This window comes from Trachurus japonicus, chromosome 2 (assembly GCF_045865225.1).
Source record: "Trachurus japonicus isolate A0001 chromosome 2, Traja_1.0".
Taxonomy (NCBI): Eukaryota; Metazoa; Chordata; class Actinopteri; order Carangiformes; family Carangidae; genus Trachurus; species Trachurus japonicus.
Genome location: NC_140908.1, coordinates 10,116,878 through 10,135,694, shown reverse-complemented (window position 1 = coordinate 10,135,694; position 18,817 = coordinate 10,116,878). Strand labels below are relative to the sequence as shown.

At 42.5% G+C, this 18,817-nt stretch overlaps 1 protein-coding gene across 1 annotated transcript in view; it reads left to right on the top strand.

The window, feature by feature from the left end:
• Positions 1 to 3,800, top strand: part of LOC146990836 (receptor tyrosine-protein kinase erbB-4-like) — a 215,932-nt gene extending 212,132 nt beyond the window's left edge. Inside the window, exons 27-28 of the transcript XR_015037761.1 lie at positions 3,253 to 3,332; positions 3,622 to 3,800. The gene's annotated coding sequence lies outside the window, so the exon portion shown is untranslated. The remainder of the gene's footprint in view (positions 1 to 3,252; positions 3,333 to 3,621) is intronic.
• Positions 3,801 to 18,817: the final 15,017 nt, after the last annotated feature.

The window sequence follows — 18,817 nt, the reverse complement described above, 5'->3', positions numbered from 1 at the left end:
TCTCCATCCCTCCCCCCTCCCTCGTCCCCTTATCTATCTCTCGGAGTTCTTTGAAACCATACCCAAAGCTTTATATCATAGATATACCGTTCCTCATGTTTGTTACATGAATCTGTCAAAAGTATATTTTTAATTTAATATAAATAAAGATTGATTCAGTATATGTTGTGGTGGTCTGGTGATGATTTTGTCCTTCTGTTGTGTGTCTTAAAAACGCTCAAATCGTGTAGTTAAGCTGTAGGTGTTCTTTAATACTGCATAAGAATGAAATGATCAAGTTTTCAATTTAAAAGAAGAAAATAAATGAAACAAAAAGCACTTCATTAAGATGCTTATTTAAAAAAGTAAGACACCTAAAGTCAGCGTCATGAAGAACTGCCTTGGAAGGATTTCATGTGGATTCCTCAGCAGGGGAGCTCTGCTGCTCTGCACCAGGATCCTATGTCCCCTTGCTCAACACGCCACCCCGCTGCCTGTAAATAGAGCAGAAAATGAAAGCTGTGTTCATTTGCTCTAATGCCTCGCACTAACAGCTTTAATAATAAAATTTAACAGATGGTGTCTTTAATTAAGACCAGGAAGCTTTCAAGTTGCTGCTTGCTTATTTTTGACCCGACTTCTTAAGATCAACGCTACGGAAGCTGTTGAACCGGTGGCGGGATTCTGCAACGCGCTGCCACTTTCATGCTCAAAAGGACTTGCAGATGAAGACCAGCCGCATCAGAAGGTCCGTGCATGTTCTCCTAGCGTCCTCCAGAAGCCCGCCTCAAATAGGCTAATGTGTGGATATAACATTTTGCTCTCGTTTTTCCCTCGCCCCGTGCTGGGCTTAATCCGCTGTTTACCCAAGTGCTGGTTATGTAAACTGGCATAGGCAACATCGTTTGCTATGCAGCGCTCCTCCATTGCTGCTGCACTCCCAGGCTTTCATTTCAATCATAAATAATACAAAACTGTCCAATGGCAGAATATGAGCTTTCTGAAGTCACTGCTATTAATACTAATAAGGCGATGGGCTGCTTTAAGTAAACACTGTTTATGAGCAGAACCCCCCTCCCTCCTTTCTTTTCCTCCTTTTCCCCCTCTCTCCTCTCTCTATTAGTTTCCTCAGAGCACTGCGACTCAATTAGTAAGCACATCTAGTTCCACCGTAGTGATTTAGAGAAGGGGCTTCTCCTGCAGAGTAACGCTATTTGCACTGATTCTAGTTATTTTCACATATAGCTACTTATTTAAAATCTATATTAGGTCTGCCTGCTTGAATCACTGTCAAAAGAATTATTGCTGCCCATTTGCTGCAGAAAAAAAAAACCTTAATTGATACTCGCTCACTCTCTTCCTAATATTAAACTCACATAATGGACAGATTATCTTGAACATTAAGCACACTTCCCGACAGGACTTTGCACATTATCACCCACACCAGACAGCAAAGGGAGGAGGTCACTGTTAATTTGGCAACCACTGTATAACCATTTGTCAATGTATTAAAAGTCTCCTTTACAGCCGATCTTCCAGTGAAGCTTGCTATCGCCACCAGGAGACGGGCTGCAGCTCCATCCCACAGGCCTGTAGCAATTACACTTACAGCTGCCCCGTGCACCTGTGACAGCTCAGTGATGACAGCTCATCGTGGACAGACTGCCGCTGTTTAATTGCAGCGTGTCACCTTGACGGGGTATTTTACCCACACACTCCTGCACCGACGATTGATTGAAATGACTCCACGAACTGAGACTTATCCCTTTATATCTCAGGGTCTAAGATTCGACTGGTGGAGTTTTTAGTGTTTAATCTGTTTGTCAATTTTCTAATCAAGATGCGAAACTTAAATTTAGACCATGAGTCAAAATTATAATTATCATTTTGTGGTCATACCCTGGACAAGAAAATGGCCTTTTAAAGGAGACATATTATGCCCTTTTTTCACAAATTAAAATAGTTCCCCAGTGTCTTAAAGACCTGTGTGTGACATGCTTCGGTCAAAAATACCCCAAGGATCAAACATCACAGCTCTTTTCATCAGCTCAAAATAGCCCTGTTCAGAACGGCTGGTTTCAGTGCCTGTCCCTTTAAAGGAAAATGAGCCACTGCTCACCACTGCCCCCTTCTATCAACACTGGTACTCACAGGTAGAGGTGGTATTATGCAATTTAGAAAGCTGATGACATCATTGTATGACAATTGAGGGACCAGCTCGTAAAACCACCTGGATTTCAACCTAGAGAGCCTGAAAGTTACACATTTATTTTGTCAATTCTCACATTTTGGGGGCCAGAAGGCAAGACAAACACCAACATAATATGTTAAAGAGACTTCAAAATGTGATTTTTCCATAATATGTCCCCTTTAAATGAGGAGTTATTGCTGTGTTGCTATTGTCTGTTATGGATTAACTCATAACAGTGAGCTAATATATTCAGCTTCATATGAGAATTTAACTTTGATTTAGCTTTGGCTTTCAACAAAAACAAGGATTTGCTTCCATTTAACTAGTAGGCCCTTTATTTTAGACAGAGTTTGATCAAAGAGAACCTCTCAGGCCCAGGCTTCATCAACTGCAGCTATAAGTCCAAGTGCTCAAGTCCATACACCACACCACACACAGTCTGCACTACTACAGGTAATCCATCAATAACTTTTAGTAGTAGTCTTGTTTAAACATGTTACATGCTAAAATGCTCAGAGCCTCTTTCTGCACAGCTGAATATTGATGCATTCAAGCTGCAACAGCGACGTCTATTAAATCCCTCTATTAATCTGCAGCTTTATACATCCTCTCTTTATGTCATTGCTAATTTGACATCATTACTGCGACATATTACATCGCTCCTTTTTAAATTCAAACGGTATATTTACATCCTAATAACATGGAAAATGCCCCTGGTCTCCTGTAATGTGCAATTAAGTTGGGAATGTGTCCATTATGTCGCTTCTGTAATGTGGTTACAGATATGAGGCATAAATCACACTTATTTCCCACCATGGGGCTGTATCTTCCCCGTCGTGTCATGACTGCACATGATTACGATAACGGGCAATTATGTGAGTGATGTTCACTGGCGTCCTGAGCTGAAGCAAGAAGCGCGTACTCTGTCGAAAATCAGGGGAAAGGTTTGTCTCAAAAACAGATTAGAAACACAATTTAGCCGCGATGACTGATTTCAGAAATTTTCCACAGCGCTTAAAAGAAAATATTCACAGGACACGGTGGTTTTTGATTTGAATCTTTTCCTCCTCTATTCCCCTCAGACTGGTCAGAGCCATCCTGATTATATCAAGTGTGATGAGGCTGTGGCTGAAATGAAGATCAAGCTGAATTTGATCCTGAGGTTTGTAGAGTATCTACACACAGTTTCATAGGTGATAAAACTTTCAAAGGACTTTTATGGCTTTAGATAAGAAGCTTACATTACTGAGTCATTAATATTCAGTCTAACAGTCATGCAGATACAGATACCTGCACAGTGTACCTCTCTTTTACTTTTAATTGATTTCTTGCTCATTTTAACATCAATATACCAGCCTGGTCATCTACCCTAATTCCAACTCATTCATTTTTAAACTATTGAATGCAAATGAACATGTATCATTATATTGCACATTTCTTTAACGCTGCAGGATGTTGGATCATCATTAAAGAGACACAATTTGTGGGATGTGCTCGCTCCACGCCAACAGAAGTACGTGAGAGAGGCTGACCCGAGGAGGCCTTGTTTGCAGCCGGACCAATGAAGACGTTCACTCTGCGGCAGAGGATTACCATGCAGAAGAGGAGCAGGAGGAGGAAGAAAACCAGGCAAGAAGACAACTTCCCGTGAGGCATCTATTCCAGACAAGTAATCAGGGCTGAGACGGCAGCTGAGGAGACAGTGGAGTAAGAAAACAAGAGAGGCAGAGAGAAAATAGGACGGATAGAGGTAAAGGTTGGGCACAACAGCCCGAGGCAGACTATCGAGGGCAGAGAGCTGCACAAAATCACCTCTGAGAGGAAGAAACAAGGAGCAGCAGAGACGGAGCGGATGATAGCTGGAGCTGCTATTGACTAAATAAGTTGTACTAACGCTGCCCCGTGCTGCAGTTTATAAAATCATTTCTTTAAAACTCACACATAAACATAAAGAAAAAAAATATGTGCATCAGTGTAAAACAAATTATGTACCACAGTTCAGTCTGTGCAAGATTATATATGAAGGCATTTGGCAGGATGCTGATGAGTCATGCAACAAGCTGTTTACTCAGACATAACATGAATGCACAAATATGTACTCCAGTCTTTGAAATAGAGACTGTACTACATGGCTTATGGTTGAAATGCAAACTTCCAAACAGCTCCGACAGTCACAGGCTTAACACAGAGCACCATGTAACACTGGGTACTGTGCACCCACATCATACACTTACTGTTAGTGGTGCTGATGTTGGCACCGAAATTACTCTGACCACTGCCCCTGTCGCAACTTTGAGAAAATGTCCTGAAACACAAAGAGCAAATTCTGTAGCTACAGATTCGACTGACATGCAAAAACACTTTAATTCGCTCGATGTGCCACAGGAAATCACAAAAAAGCAATCACTCGTAAATGGTTGGAAATTATTTATATGAGATCCATTTTCTGATTCATAGATTTTTCTGTTAAAATCGAGGGATGATTGATATTTTGCGACAGTCAAAATGGAAAATAAATGCAGCTTCACATCCCACATGCTCTATTTCTTCTCTCGCTGCAACATAAAAAGACTGACCTGAGTCCACTGTGACCCGCACTCCTATAACATTTTTAATATGGATACTAACGTTTAATATGTTGGCAATGTTTATTTTATTGCTGCTTTTTCAACAGAAATATGCTTCGTATAAAAAAGTAGGTGAAAAAATGAAAGGTGTTTCGCTTAAAGGGATAGTTCAACATTTTGGCAAGTTGGCCCGACTATCCCTTTAATGCAAAAACTGATGATTTCTAAGTGTTAAGTGTTGTTAAATGATTCTGTTTTTTTGCTTCTTCCAAAGCGTGTTTACCACACACATACAAAGTGTAGACAACACTGACAGGTATGTAAACGTGCATCTACACACTTACACACTCACAAGCACACACCTTTTACAGTTTGGGTGGCTTCATGTCTTCTTTTCTTTCTAGTGAGTATTTTCAGTGAGCGGTTTCTGACTGTTCTCTCTTTATTCCTGCAGTGACCCCTGGCAACACACAACCACACACACACTGGCCCTGAGGACAGAGATGGAGAGCTCTAATTTCACAGGACCCACAGAGTCTCTGGATTCCTCTAAACTCAATCTCCCCTCTGTCTCTCTCACACAACTACACACACTTTCAGAAGTAGCACACATACAGAGAAGCACAAATCCATGCAGCCAATAATTTGCCAAAATGTGACTCAGACAAGTAAAAGACATAGAGTCCTTCTTTCTCTTAACCCAGCTCCACTTTATCTCAGGCTAAATGTAATGTTTAAAACACAGAGAGGTCTTCTACATCTCTCTTTCTCTCTCTCTCTCTCTGGGTCCTTCTCACTCTCTCCCACCCACACCACACACAATTCCTCAAATCACACTGACACCTTTTGACTCTGTCATATGTGCACAGTCGATTACGTTCCAAAGCTCCCGGACAGGGATGAGAAAGATGAGATTTATGCCGGGTAAATCACGTAATCCCCCTTTATCACGCTCCACCGGGCTCTGGGAGAGCAGTGAACAAGGGCCCGGAGGTCTGTACGGAGCTCCTGCACTCGTTTTGTGCATGTGTCAACAGTGCAGGATTAAAACGGTGGGAGAGAAGGATACTCTGTGTGGGTGCAGATTCATGACGAGGCAAAATGACTCTGGAAACCAAAACAGTGAGAGGTTTGATTTTTTTTTGTTGTTTTTTTTGCAACAGCTAATGCACATCCATCAGTCTCTTCCTGTCCTGCTGTTATTTTTAGTGAAGGCAGCGAACCCCTACCTGCTCACTCCATCATACGTGGCTGTGGATATTAGCATCAGCTAAATCCCCAACATGTAAAGAGGCCCGGAGACGTCCAGATGGTCGGCGGCAGCTCTTCAATTTGTCAAAGAGAATGATGTGGAACAGTGGAAGAAATTAGGCAAATGCAGGCACGAAGCGTCTCTCTGCTCTTTAGCTGGTGTGAGACGCTGTGAAAAGACGAGGCCTGGCGACGTTTATGGTTTTCATTTTGACGCCAAGAAACACGAAAAGAGAATAAATCAAATATGTTATTCAGCTCAGAGACAATTCCTGTGTGTAGAGGCTGACGGGAAACAAATATGAGCTTTATTCCAAAGGGTTAACATTTGAGTATTTGATACCTGAGCAACCAGATGAAGGATGAAGTTTAGACTTCAGAACCAGGGCGAGAGAGACAGGATCCAGAATTCGATGGATGCGCCTTTCCATCAAAATAAAAGCACCAAGCTAATAAAAATGCGGTGAAACCTTTTTATTTAAAGAATATAATTTACATGAAAATCCCAGAGCCATTAAATTAACCCTTTTCTTTGATTGTATTTAATTGTATTACAAGTTATTGTCTATTTCAGTTCTGTTTTATTTAATAGGCACTTGATCCTATACCTGTAGTTTGTAAATGCATCTTTTCGATAAAGTTTGGAGCGGTGGGGGTAGAAGAGAGATAGATTGCGTGATGCTCACCATGTAGCATGCTCCACCATCATCAACAACAACAACCACAATATGGCATCACCAACATCGCTGCCAAGAATCCAAGAATATGTGTCTTCTTTCTTGTCAAAATGTCTCAATTTTAGTCTAAACTAATCTCTTTCCACTTTAAATAAGGCTAATCACCTAAAAATTAACTTGTTTTTAGACAGTTTTCACTTGTTTCAAACTAATTTTCAATTGAAATTAGTAGAAAAATCTGCCAGTGAAAGCAAGTTTTTTGTGCTTGTAATAAGAAAGAAAAACTTGATCCACTGTCAGATTTTTCTACTTATTTAAAGTGGAAAATTTGCTTGAAAAAAGTAAAAAGTGTCTGAAAACGAGCTACTTTTTAAATGTGATGAGTCTTATTTTAAGTATAATGAGATTTATTTTGACTAGAAACGACATTTTGACTAGAAATAAGGCAAATATTCTTGGTAAGATAATGAATTTTTGCAGTGTGCACCAGAAGTTTTATTTTGGTGAGTTCCAGATCCGCTCTCTAGACCGGAACCAGGGTGAATGGAAACCAGGCTCTTCTCCTCTCTGTATGAAGAGTCTGAAGTGGACTCTCTATCCATCAAAGCGCGGTGCATTGAATCAGAAGCAGCAGAAAAGTCTCAGAAGCTGCAGATGAAACTTGTCCTCGCACTTTGACTGTGAACACTTTGATGCAGCCGAATGGAGCAAAGGGGGCAACCCTGCACCTACTCTACCTGCAGCCGCTTTCATCCAGCAGTGATGGCTGCCTGCGGAGGGAGTTGGCGAAAAAAAAAAAAGGGCACTGTAAGCAATAGTTACTTTTATGTCCTGAAAATCCGTTTTAATTAATATAACTGCCCAGAGCTGAGACAGGGAAACCACTGTGGTGAATCAAGATGAGTGTGTGGGTCCCGTTTTTTTTTTTTTTTTTTTTTTTTATATATATGATGGATTTTGAATTGGAGCATACAAGTAGGCTGTTCTCATAATGTACGTTGTAGTGTGTGTTTGTGTAAATGTGTCATAGTGTTTGTCCTACCAGCTCCTGCAGTGACTGAGTGTCTCTAATTGAGTGTGCTGCTCACTCAGACAGGAGGTCTCAGACAGTGTTGACATTCAGGCAGTGGAAGGCCACCATTGGGGATGACAGCTGATCATTCTTCCAGCCAGCACCCTAATTACCCGGAGATGGAGAGAGCAAAGCAGAGAGGCATAAACAGAGAGAGAGAGAGAAAGGGAGGGAGGCTTTTTAAACAACAAACAGGTTCCGGTTGCTTCCAATCAAGCCTCCCATCCTGCTGTTTTGGTCCATTCATAATGGGGAGCACCCCTGGTGGGTAGAAAAGCAGCCAACACCACACTGCCTTCCTGCTCTCTGCCTCAGCTCCTGTGACCACGCCGCCTCCCCCCAACGCTCTCAACCTGGCATCTTTCACAGCACTTTCCCAATTAAACCAAAGTCGTGAGCCTCTACTGTGTGTGTGTGTGCGTGTGATTTCATTGTCGCCTGAAAGCACAGAGAGCTGTTGAGCTCTCCCAGCCTTCCTCTCTGTGGGACACACACGCGCACGCACTGAGACATATAGATGCGCACACACACACGCCCTTTGATGTATGGAGTCAATCAGACTTCATTGGACAGTGTAGCGATGGCCTCAGGATATTAGCAAGCTTCCTCTCTGCTCACCCACATGATAAACTCTTTATGTGTCCACGGGCTTTTGTGCAATAACAGCATCTCTGGCCTTTCTCGCCCCCTGTGCCATCCATTTTAGTGTAACCGAGGATGTGAGCAGCATCCCAGACTTCCTGCCGGCGGTGATGATCAAGGAGGAGGCCGGCCGCACACGCTCACACGGATCAGGTGAGCAACCGTCACCCACAAAAACATTCATCCACAGCAGGATTCTAACAATCCATAACGTGAAGTGCACCCACCCCCTGCATAGCTACCATAGATCTGAAGAAAATAGGTTTTATTATTGCAGTTATGTGTGTGATATATCAAACAAATGTGCAACAAATGACTGGGAATCTTCAGGTGATATTAGGAAAGTGTTTATAAAGGCTTTCCTGTTGCTGTCATTCTAAGACCAGAGACTATTTTTGGTTTTGTGAGTAAAACGCTGGGATGAAAGTCTGGAAATAAGCACTGTTACCTTTTTTTTCCTAGCATAAAAACAAACACGTTAGCTCATCTGCTTTACTCTAAGGCAGTGGTTTCAAAGTGGGGGCCGTCTTGGGGTCCCCCAGCAAATTGGAGTGAAGATGAGAAAAAATGGAAATCATATAATCAAATCAAATGATTATATTCTGAGAATTATTACGAAATAGAATTTATAGTAAAAAAGCCGAAGACCCTTATATGGTTCTTTTTAGCACTTTTATTTCTAAGAGTGTATTTGGGGGGCATTGGCATGAAAAGGTTTGGGAACCCCTGCTCTAAGGCACACTTCACACTTCTGTTTGATATTCAAGCGTGCTCAAACACACTTACACACAACGGCAAATAGATGAACAACGCAAACACACACACGCACATGCATACATGTCATGCACGTCTGCAGGAGTCCACTTGAGATGCATAGGCTTTTAATGAGTGTCTCGTGGGTGGCAGCGTATCTGACCTTGCTCGCACTCCTCTCTTATTGTCATACATCATACAGGACGCTGCTGACTGTCGCGTGACAGCGAGGTGACAACTCTCTATTGTGTGTGTGTGATTTTTTTCTTTTTCCTCGCATGAGCATAATATACACACACACCTCCCGATTGAGTATACGCACATATGTCTGCCATGGAGTGGGTATCTGAGATGTCTGTGTATACTGTATGTGTGTTTATCTGTGCATGTGTGAGCATGTGGGTGTCGAACATGGCTGTCAAGTGCTTGAGCGCGCCAATCTCTCATCTGCCATCCCGCTCAGATGAACTGACACGCAGCCAAACCAAACAGACATAAAGACAGAGCGGAAGCCATCACTATGCAGCTCAGCAGTGCAGTTTGTCCTGACCCTGTCTGGGGCCCTCTCCTCTCCGCTGATTCTAATGAGCTCCCCCGGGATTAGACTTAGGCGGTCAGCGTCCCAATGAGGTGCAGGGAGGGGTGGGATGAGGAGTAACATCAATACACCCACATAAACACACACACACAAACATTGCACTCACTCTCGGCACGCAAGGACAAACCTGTTTGAGCAGGAATGTGTTGAAAAATACAGTATCCACACTGTAAAACAGCCTGAGGAAAAAAAATACTATTTTTTCCACATAGGTAGTTTTTATAAGCACACAACACAAAGATACCTACATGAATCAGTACTTAGAAATAGGGGGATGCATTTTATAACAGCATTGCATCCACCCTGTCACCTCCTGCAGCTGGAAATGAACTTAGTTTAACTCGGTATCTTTTTTTTTTCCTATTCATCTGTCTGCAATGTCATATTTGTGTTTAATTAGAGCCAAAAAAGAAACGACGTAGACACGTTACACGCTCTGGCCCAGATGTAAAACTCTCTGGAGTTAAGCAGCCGTCAAATGAGTTTCACCTAAACTTGCAGCCACAAACAACTGTCTAGCACACTGTTTTTTAAAGTCACGTTCTGTCTGCGCAAGTGACACAAAACCCTTATTTGCCTGCAATTTCCCTCATTGGTATCAAAGGTTAAATGGTAAGAGGGCTGATCAGGTATTGTCTGTGCTAGACAAGCTCATTAACGTGTCACAATTCATTATCAGAGCCTTGTCCTCACCTTGTCAGGTGGCTAATGGGAATATCAATCATAGGCTTCCCCATCACGACCCTCCTCACATCTTTGCTTCGCATCTTGCCTCTGTTGACTCCTCATCCCGAAATACCACCAGGCCCAAACAGATCTGTCTGGAACAAATGTCAAACACAATTCGGCTCAGGAGTAAACACACACAAACATGGCCGACATACAGAGTGCCATTCTTTCTTTTCCGCATAGCCGAGGCGCTGCTGTTGTACAGATGTATTCCAGCTGTTATATTCAGATACAGTGTGTTCATTGAGCCGGGGACGGGGCGCCTTTGTGGACAAAGGAAAACGGGAAACTTTTATTGTTGCCTGTGGGGAAGACTAAGCGCTCGCAGCTACAAAAGTGATAGGAATCCATAAGTGGGAAACAAAATGCACTGAGCAAGAGATGGGATACAACAAGTTGAGACAGGAACAGATACAGGTAACCACAAAAATAAGATGCTGTACAAACAGCAGAGACATGAAATTCATCTATTTTAAACACATCTTTTTTTTAAAAAAATTTTATTTAAAAGGGACAATACACATTAATGAACATTCGTACGCATGCACAAAAGAGTTAGCAACTTGCTAATTTGCATCCGTAGTCCCTTGGCAGGTAACACACAAACAGACAGGCATACACAAGAATTATACAGTGGTTCACAATCATATACACATTCATATCTATACATAAAGTGCATGTGATCTGTAAAGTGCCAGTTTCTAAAGTGCAAGTGCAAGTTTAAATAGGTAAAGTGCGAGTCTAAATGGATGGATCCAGAATGTGATGGTCCGCACCCGCCGCCTGGGGTGGACCAAGACATTGGAGACTACAGTAGCAGCAGTTATATAAGTGCCATTCACACACATACTTACAGAGATAAATTGCAATATAGAAAAATAAGACAAATGCAGTGCATGCATACAAACGTATATGTAGGCATGCACTGCACAACGACAAGAAAACCAGACGAATGACCACACAAAAAAACAAGGCAAGTGCAGCACACGCATACATACAGTACGTATATGTAGGCGCGCACTGCACAACAAAACAAAAATCATGACAGGCATGATTAGTTTTATTGAATCATGAACCACATAGAGCATGTGTATTTAATAATGATCTTCAAATCTTCACAGGTTCAGTTTGTTCCAGCTGGTCCTGAACACAACACGTGCGTTGATAATGGGATGGGATGCAGCAGCAGCAGCAGCAGCAGTGGAGTCTAATCAGTCAGAGTAAGTGAAAACACCTGGGAGAACACCTGTCAATCAACATCTTTAGCATCACAGCTTCACAGTGGGACACATGGGCTTTATTTATATACCACTACGTCACTCTGTGCTTGGTTAGCCTCACAGGTACTTTTCAGATCCTTGTGAGGAATTGATTTGAGACCCGCCTCCACCTCTCCTCACCTGGCCTCAAGTTGAGAAATACTGGAAATCAAGCTGAAAGTCAAGAACAGTGAATTACAGTGTAATTCAGAAACTTGCCGTTTTAAATCAAGACATTGTAACTTTGAAATCTTTTATCCTAATATTGTTGCTTTGTGCAGGTGCAGGAATTAATCTGAAACTCAACATTTGCATTTGAACCATATAATTGTCTCCACCACACCTGCACCCTGGGCTGAGTAAACACATTTAAAAGTTGAAGGTGTCAAAATCCCTTTATAATCACCATTTAATTTGTGTAGGAATTCATTAAATAAATCAATGGTGAAGTTATGAGGTAATTTTTACATAGCTATTCTCTGATTATTCTCAATTTATTCCTAATAAGTATTTATAATACTTGCCCCAGAAGCCACTACTTCATCTAAATGAGTCACTGTAATTAGTTAAGGTGGGTAATTATGACAGCAAATCATACAGTCAGTATGTATTAATTCCTTTTTGCATCAGTGAAGCTGGTTAAAGTCATTACAACACCTTTGCATGCAGCACTGTGGAGCCGGTACTCGTTCAGCCCAGCTTGCCTTCCCCGATAAAACAGTTTGAAGACTGGTAGTGTGGTTTCAGAAACAGGAAATGAGCAGCAGAAGGGGTAGAGTGAGGAAACAATGACATGAATGGCAGATTATCAGAGGGCCGAGCCAGAATTCCCTCAGTATTTCTTCTTTCTCTTCTCCCGCTCCTCCGTTTTCTCCAGCTTTTTTGTTTCACACTGATGCAGAGCCAAGGGTGAGAGGAGTTCATCGACTTGGACAGCTCGATAGCAGGCATTGCTTCCAAAGCCTCCTGCTCTCAAATTGCCTGTAATTTCATTTTTGTGTGTAAATATGTGTTTCTTGTCAGGTGCGTGGCGGCGAGCAGAAAAACAGGCACGCAGACAGCTCTGACAAGCAATTACACCACGACTTGTTCAGGGAGGCAGGTTGGGATGAGCTCTGGTCGGCTGGCGGGGCGGACGATTGAATACTCTAGAGATGGAGAAGAAAATGGCCGGAGGGAGAACACTGGTGAGACGAGCACAAAAACACAACACAGGGTTTTATTGTATTCTAATGCTTGTATTGTTACAGGGACACAATTTAGGCAGATGAATGCAAAACAAAATGCTTTATTTGTTTCAGGGTTTGTGTTTATCGTTATATATAAAGCTGTAGTATACATTAGAATCGGTTTTTGAACATGCCATAAGGTTTTGTCTGTGAAAATACTTGTTGTTCTATAATCAGAACAAATTGCCCTCAGCTCTCACACCTCTGTCACCAAGACGACATTGTTTATTCTACGGTATGCATGGTAATGGTTAGCGCTCCCGTATCCCCTGAGGGTGCGCGCAGACAAACAGCAGGGGGGTATTTTTGTGTTGTTTTATTTATGTAAATCAACCATGACTGTACCGACTGTGTGGACATTCGGTGTAGCTAGCTATTGACAGACACCAGCGAGTTATTCTCATCTGGCCGCTTCTTTAAAACCCAGAAATAAAACAAATTTCCTTGCAGATCTTTGCTTCACTTTGTCTGCTCCAACTTTCTGGTAACTTTCTGGTCTGGTAGGTTAACAACCTCATGTCACCTCTGCCATCTGAGCCAAAAAACAAGCTTTTTGGCAACAGCGCTGTTGATTTATTACCAGAAATCAACTATGAATGTTTTTTTTTGTACGCTGATATTTTTGGTTCTGACTTTTTCAAACCCTTGTGGCAGCTGCGGCCCGCGGCGCACGCCATTGTTGGAGGCCACGGCCTTGGCAGCTGTCCCGCCACCGTGGCTGATGTCTCCTCAGGAGTCTGCAGCGGTGCAGCGGACCATGCTGACAGCGGTTACATCTGATACGTCACCTTTCCCGCAGTGCCCACATATGTGGATGTCAGAGGAGAAGTGGCCCTGACAGATCGGTGGGCAGGCCCGGCTCTTTTCAGCCATGACCCAGGAAGTCTCACCCTGAGGGGGGGGGGGGTCCAGTCCCAGGGCGACATGACGGCTCAGCGGGAGAGAGTACAGTGAGACCGTTCAGGGATGTTCCATTAACTTGATTAATGGCCTAATTACCGCCAGTAAACACTCCTCTGAGATAAGAAGCAGGAAGGAGGAGTGAGGCCGGGGCAACAGAGCCAAGCTGGCTCACGGTCAGTTTATTACAGAACACAAACCTGACGTAGACCACACCTTTATTTACCTGAGAGCTTCACCCCTCCTCCACACTGGGATGCTTTGCTCCATAGCATCTCATCAGTGATAACAGAGGTGAAGTCTGTGACCTTTCACCCCCAAACTTATCACTATGGTTCAAGTTTGAAGCAGTAACCTATGGGTCCAGTCCATAAGCGTTATCTTTGACTGATGAGAGTTGATTTAAAGGGACAACGAGGAGTTTTGGAAAAGCGAAGCGTTTTCACACTACATTTATGAGCCTCCACGCGCACCGTAAAATTATTTGACCGGTGCAAGACAGACTCATGTTTTCATTCATCAATAATTAAAGTCAGAGGTTTGAAGACGATCACATACCGTCGTAGTTCCGACCATAAACGGCGATTCAGCTGCGTTATTCTCAAGACTCGCCGCAAAACCGAAAGTAAGGAAACGCTGATCGGCTCGACCAGCATTTCCGCCACCACTAATAATAATAAAATAATGATAGAGACAAAACTATATATTTATCAAAAATGGGCCCATTAACAAGTGTGGGTAGCAGAGATTCATCCACATTAATATGAGACTTTTTTATAACCAAATAGAAACTCCTCGTTGTCCTTTTAACAAAAACCAGGTGTATAAACTGTGGCAGTAATGCTCCATCTCTCTGAAAATAGAATCCCATTGTGAAATGAATACGTCTGGCGTTCCCTCTCCCATCTCCAAACTCCGTGTGGGCGGCTCGCTTCAGCCTCGCTCCCCCCCCGCCCTCTTCTCCCTCTGCACACGTGGGTTGAGAGTGTTGCGGGGCCTTTGCTCTCCCACTCGGAGAAGGCGAGGAAGCGAGCCTTCATCCTCCTCCACACTAGCCTGAAACGCCGCCAAGTTCAGCCGGCCCGCCGCGACCCACCCCGCGCTTCACTTACAACTAGTCCAAAGGCTGCTCGGTGCTCCGTGACGTGGAACTGAATTACCCATGTCTCTGGTAATTAGTCAAATAAGGTGATGAAGTAAAATGAGTGGAACTGATTATGGGATGCATGCAAGTGTCATTGGCATTAGGATCAATGTTTGGACAAAATAACTGAAGCGTTGAGCAACTTTGCTGTGGTAACCTGATGCTTCATTGTTGATGTTTGCATAACAGGACCAGTGTTTTTTTAATGAAAGGAACATTTTGCCTGGATATGTTTCAACTCTCTGTGGTTTAAGAGCTTCAGATGCAGAATAGACTCTTCCTCATCTTCACGCATGCTTCTTTAAAGGTCCAGTGTGTAATATGGAGGTAAAACTGTGATATCTATAGCAATTATACACTTATACAAATATTTTCATGGGTAGTATATTCAGATTTTGCCAATAAACCTAGCCAGCTATTACACACTGAACCTTTAATTCTGCAAATCACTGAGTTGTTAGCTCAGGCTTAATTTTAAATCCCTTTCACATCATTGTTGTTGACTTCTGTAAAATGCTGACATTTTCCTTTAAGGGAAGGTCTTTGGCCCTTTCCCCCGTTAACACATGTACAAAAAGGGACTCACCTATTGTGTTCATTGATCCTGTTGTGGAACCTTGTAACAGAGCCCTGTTTCATAATTGGACTTCTGCATTGGACACAATAAGCTTCAATTCCCCAATTTAACGATGAAGGATAAGAGCTATTTTCTTGTATGTACTGTATCCTCGGGCACAGTGTATTCTGCAGGTTTTATTGTGGGATGTTAAACGGTTTCCTCTCTGTTATGGAGTTTTATTATTATAAATTCAGACTTAAACTCACCAGAGCGAGAAAACAGGGAGATAAGGAGTCCACGCTGTCAATACCAAGAGTTAGCGGTTCTTGCTTTTTTTAATGATGGAGTCTGTCAGTAGGTTGTCACCGTCTCACCAGAACCGTCTATTTGTTTTGAGACTTTTCTTTCAGTCATGCGGTGCAGCACCAACAGACTGGTCCTCTTTGGTTTCAGCTCCACTCACTTGTTCCTTCGAAAAACTTCAACCACATGTGACAGCAGTGAAAAGGAGTTATCCTACCAGCTGACATTATACTTGTTCAAAGAAAAATAGGATTTTAAAGCTTAAAACTTCTAACTCGTTGTTCTGCCTCTGCAACAAACCAACATGGCTGTATGGAAATATCCCAACTGTTGCATAGATTTACATGAAAATGCGCTGCAGGCGTTTGATTGTCCGGAGCAGATGAAGATGCTCCATTTGACAAATCTTAAATACGTCCAATACATTCATTCACCTGTGTCACAGTTTGGATTTGTTAGAATAAACAGCCTCATAGAGCTGCTAACATGCTGCTAATGCTGTCTTGCTTGGAAGCCATTTATTAGTATTCGCTAATGAATATGGCTCATCAAACATTGTGTGATGCTACTGGGCTTCTGTTCGATGTTTTGAAGCATGGAAAAACAAACACGGTGTGAAATTGTTCCCTTCACGTGTGCTGGCTCTGCTTTGGATGGACTTTATTGGCATTGTCAGCCAGGGCAGGTGCGACCCAACAAGCCATGACAAAGCCCATTAGGGTTTTTCAAGAGCAGTGTCGAGAGCGGTCCGACTCTGGAACAGTGCCAGCTCCTGTGTTATGATACTTTTATCCATAACCGGACATTTGAACAGCTCATTATTTTTTAAATCGAAATAAATTCAGTACCTGTTGACTCTGTGACACCTGTGGATATCATGCCGAGACAAGAGCGAGCATGATTTAGTCGCACTTGAGTAGCTACTTTTTCTGATCCACAAAAAATAAAAAGCCACTGATGCATCTGTTTACACTGTAAAGCCAAAGATTCTCATGATTTTTAATGGTCAGCCAATAAACTGGGTTCAGGTTCCCGTGGCTCCTTCACAATAACAATTAATTAATAATATAACAATTAAGGCTTTTTTAATTGGACAAATGATCCTAACTTATGAATACCGACTCTAACACTTGAGACAGAGGTAAATCTTCAACATATTGAGACGTCAAAGCCAAGCCTGCCTCTATAGTAGGTATTTCTATTGATAGTTGCTGATAAGTTTCCTTATTGCTATTTAAATGTGTAGAATTCAATATTAGAAATGGAGACAGTTCCCTAAAATCATCAACAGTTCCTTAAAATCACCAACTTTAAAGTATAAAGTTTTCTTCCTGAAAATATTCAAAATGTTACTTTACAAAATGTCACTAAATGATATTTGTTATGACAGAGGGAAGATGGGAAAAAGAAGAATTGCCAGAAAAACAAAACCCAGCCTGATTCACGCATGCTGCATATTCCAGGAAGACCTCTGGGGCGTTTCACACACAATGCACAAACAGGTAATTTGCGCTGGAGGTTTTATAAACAACAGACATGACAGATTGTGTCAAGATTAAAATCGCACACGGTCTGTGTAATTATTACAAATGATCAGGTGCCCACACTTCATATTGATCCTCTACAAACAAAAAAAATGACAGCTGTTATTAGTGCTAAAGATTTTCTCATGTGCTCTCTGGTTCTGGCTCCTTCAGCACCTTGACCGGACCTTTCATTGTGGTTTTCTTCTCTCCTGTTGAGTCTGAGCAGAGGGAAATGGAGAGAGCACAGCCACACGACAGATGGCATCTCACACCCTCGCTGTCCCCTGAGCCCACTCAGTGATCAGGGCCATGCTGCCACTCTGGGCACAGACACTGTGAGGCAAAATTCATTAGCAGGATCAGGTTGGCAATAAGGAGGTCTGAAACACTCAAATTCACTGGTCAGACTCCGGAGGCCTCAACATTTCCTGTGTCATTTCCTTTTTGAGGAGCTCAGTTTATCAGCCAAGTTGTTTGTGAAAGTGAAAAGAGAAAAAAAACCACCGGTGAACGATTATCACCCACAGCCTTGTGGTGAAGATCCCCCCGAAAAAACGAGTCATTGATTCGGGAAATGAAGCTACCTTGAGCTAAATCAGCTGTGTGTAAACACTCTTTGTCACCACTCTCCAAAACAAATCCATACACAAGGCACAGTCCTTCACCAGGGATTGTCAAATACCTCACTGTGTCACAGAGCCTGGATTGAGGTGGCGATAAATAGATTTAGGCAAATCAATTCACAGTCGAATAACCTTTGTAAGTAGGTTCTCTCCCTGTTACTGGCTGCATCTCAGCCTCTTATATTTTGCATTTTTATACAAATCACATTGGACTCCATCGGCCTTATGGGGTTATCTGCAGTTCAATTACTTGAATGGGAATGAAATGGATGCAGACACTTATCTAAGGTGGAATAAGACCATTGTAGTCCATGTGACCTCTCTATATCTCTACACTATGAAAGGCAAGTGATAACAAAAAAAGTCCATGTATGGGTCAATACATGCTGAGTTGTTGGAGAAACTCTGCGGTGCTGTTGGAGCAGGTTCAGGGTTTAGCATTTCATTTCAGTTGCGTTCGGTTCATTCAGCAAGGACACTCAACATAAGTGTCTCTTCTCTGCACTCTTTGCAAAGAGTGAGGATGTGATGATTCAATTTGTAGTCTGCCCGAGAACCAAAGATGTTCGCCGTCTCCACATCTGGTGGTCGTCTGCTGGGTTTTTTTTTCATGCTGGTAATCTTGAACTGGCACAGGATGAGCACAGTTGGTCAGCTTCTATTTCTGTCCTGTCCAGTCAGTCTGCCTGTTTATCTGTGTGTCTAGAACAACTTAGTCCCTAGAAAGGAGGAGAAGCTGCAGCTATGTTCCTTATTATATATTCCCCCTGAAGAACTCCACACTATGTTCGCTGAAAACTCTGCTTGGCTCCCGA